Here is a 3247-nt window from a genome sequence, read left to right on the forward strand (position 1 = left end):
AATGTATATGAAATGTCAGATTTTATTGTATTTGCAGAGTATTAGCTTTGAAAATGAATAAAGAGAGCTGTTTGTAGTTTAAAAAATGCCTTATTAGTATCAATTAGATATTTTCTCTATTTTTTGATGTACTTAGAGCTTTTTAAGTATAGAATTTAAAATGGCAGGACTTTTACAGTGTTTACATGCAAGTACATTTTGTAAGTGTCCTATCTGTGTAAAATAGTATTTTCAACAGGAAAATGCTGGCTAAAGCAATAGGCTGAGCCTTTTCCTGATTCCCATGATGATGCCTACACTGCTAGACTACAGTTTAGTATTGCTTTGTATCATGAGGCCAAGAAATTCCACGTTGTTTGTAAATAGAATAAATGAAAAGCAATAAAAATTTTATGAACAAAAGAAACCTTGTTTGGCCCATAGTTTGTTAAACCAAATTGTTTATGAAAGTTCAAAATTTCTTAGATTCATTTCTTTTAACAACCAGTTTATTAATAATCACATCCATCATTAATAGTTGCTTTAATGCTTGCACCTGGGAAAATACTAATGCTTAATAGCAGTCAGATACTGATACTATGCACTGACTGTTTTTCAGAATTCTTTACCAAGTTCCAAAAACTGTTCATTGTTTTCGTTTTCCAATTTTCTTCATCGACTGCTACTAACCATTAGTTGTTAGTTGTATTTTATTTCTATTTTTTCCTGTTAACCAGTTTTGTGGGAGTGGGCTTCTCCTTCACACGTTCAAATCATGATACCAGGCTGTCATGATTTTATTGCATTCTGTAGATGGTGTCAATCAGTACGTCAGAATTAAACATGCCTGTTTTTATTAGTTGTGATTAGTTTTCATGTTGTCATTAAGCCGTCACTAGCTGGAACTAATCTCTTCTCTATCTTTTCTTTCTTTTTTGTTTTGTTTTTTTTTGTTTTGTTTTGTTTCTAACCACCCAGCCGCCACCGGCAACTAACCTATGACCTTCTGACCTCTGAACTCTTCACCCAATGATGACCTGACCATGCCTGCCTGCTGATCAGTTAACTGGTAATCGCCTTTGCTTGCCTGTCTTCAGTGCAGCGAGCTGAGGCACTTGTCCGTTCGTCTTACCATCTAACAAAAAAAAGACAAAGAAATTGTTGTCCTCCAACTCAGCTTTTATTTCCTGTTTGGGTGAAAGTGGTTCTAGAACCTGCACTGAATAGTAGTAAAGCAATAAGGTCCAATTCATCCCTCAGCACTGATCATCCTTTAGTGTCCCACCGTAAGCGAACGGTAAGAAGGCCTCACTTAAGAGATGGAGACAGATGTCCCTTAACTACCCGATGACAGAGGCAGTTACTGTGAGAGACTTCTAGGAATCTTTTTCTTCACATAATGAAGTCAAAGCTCTCTCTGAATGTACTGTGTGATGATGCATCATGCATGAACCTTTGGTCAGGGATGTCATTGGTGAAGGGATTCCAAAAAGTATTCAAAATTTGACATGCTGTTTAGTCACTACCAGTGCCCTTAAAGGGCAGAAGTTGCAGCCTTTTTTCTATTGCCTGCCAAATTGGATGTTTTAAAAGAAAGTGTGCCATGAAAGAGAGACTACAATGAATTTATCAGAACTACATAAATGCAGAGAACAAAACAACAACACTATTAAAGTAAAATCTGAGTTAAAATTACTTTGAACATATTTAAACCTCCTTAAAAGATTACAGGAGAACAAGGTACATGCATTATGTGTCACATTACTGGGCAAACTGTTCAAATATTTTTTTTTAAACCTCCCTGTATAGAAAAATTTCATTAAGGATGTAAAAGCCATGCTTGCCTATTTGCTGTATACATGTAATGAAATTGTAGATAAAGTATAGTGCATTGAAACAAAATGAACAAAAAAGTAGATACTTTTACTATACAAGGGTGCTGGTGCAGAAAAAATATATTTTTGGAAATGTAGCATTTTATACTTTCAAGTGTTATAAAAAAAAGAAAAAAAGAACAAAGAAACCCTTTATTTCATTAAATGATTTTTTCTGGTGGTTGTCAAGAAACAAAAGACCAAAAGAGCCTTTTAGTCTTTCTTTTTTATTTTTTAAGTATTGGAATAAGTCTAAAGAAAAGGAAGTGCCTTATTTTCTCCATGGTCATTTAGTCTGATGTCTTGTATAATCAGCTCCTCCCTCAAACAACAAGTTAATGCATGCCACTCAGTCGCCCAGTATGTGAAAAGAAGCTGTGAGGAAAGACAAATGAGTTGACCATTTGAATTACCTGATTTTTGCCATATTAGCATGATGCAACTTGCCAAATTTTGTAATATGAAACATTGATATTTTTTCATACATCATCCCTATTATTCTTGCAGCATTTTCACTCTTCAGTCGCATCTAATACATATTTTATTTCAAGTACTTGTGCAGCCTCTAAACCAAAGGGTTCATGATATAAGCTGTCTCGTACTAAATCTGAGCATTAGCTGACAAATGTTTATGGGACAGCAATTACTTCATTTTGTTTAGCAATGGTGTGGAGTTGTCTTGGGGGAGGGGAAGGGGAATTGATAAAGTGTAGCAGACTACAACATGTCCACAAAATAGTAGTTCAGTGCATAATCAAACTGAACAGACGTACCTAGTTTTCAGTCTAACCTGAGCATGTCCTAGGGTGTTATAAGCAGCTCCTGCAGTGTCAAATAGTGTGTAAGTTGTTTCTCATCAATTCCTGTTTGCTTAATGTTAACTTCTAATTGTTTTTTATTCAAAAGAAAGGCAGGAAAGAAACATTGATTAATTATTTGAAAGTCTGGCTATATTTCATGTTTAGCTCCACATGAAGTTCATGTAGTGGGCCATTACCGAAGTTGAAGCTAATGTATGCACAGTGTTTATTCTAAAGACATTGAGCAAGTATTATTTTCCAAATGGCTCAGTACTAGACTTGGCAAATATCAGGTGATAACTTTTTCCCCTCCCTGTCAACTTATTCTTCTCCTGCAAACCTTCACAGCTTCCAAATCAAAGGTCAAAAGTAAGCTAAGAGGGCTTACGTTTTTAAGCACCTGCATGGTGACCTCATCTAACATCTTCTCTCACCTGGAAACAATTATCAGTTTATTTACTATGCAATAGACATTCATCCTTTTGTATTCAGCTAGCTTTTGTTTATCGTGCCACTGGCTTTGTCTTCCTGTTACACATACAGTTGTTTTGATTTTACTTATGGTATATGCTGTGCCATTTTGATTTTTGTTTG

This window comes from Alligator sinensis, unplaced genomic scaffold, assembly GCF_000455745.1.
Source record: "Alligator sinensis unplaced genomic scaffold, ASM45574v1 scaffold904_1, whole genome shotgun sequence".
Classification (NCBI taxonomy): domain Eukaryota; kingdom Metazoa; phylum Chordata; order Crocodylia; family Alligatoridae; genus Alligator; species Alligator sinensis.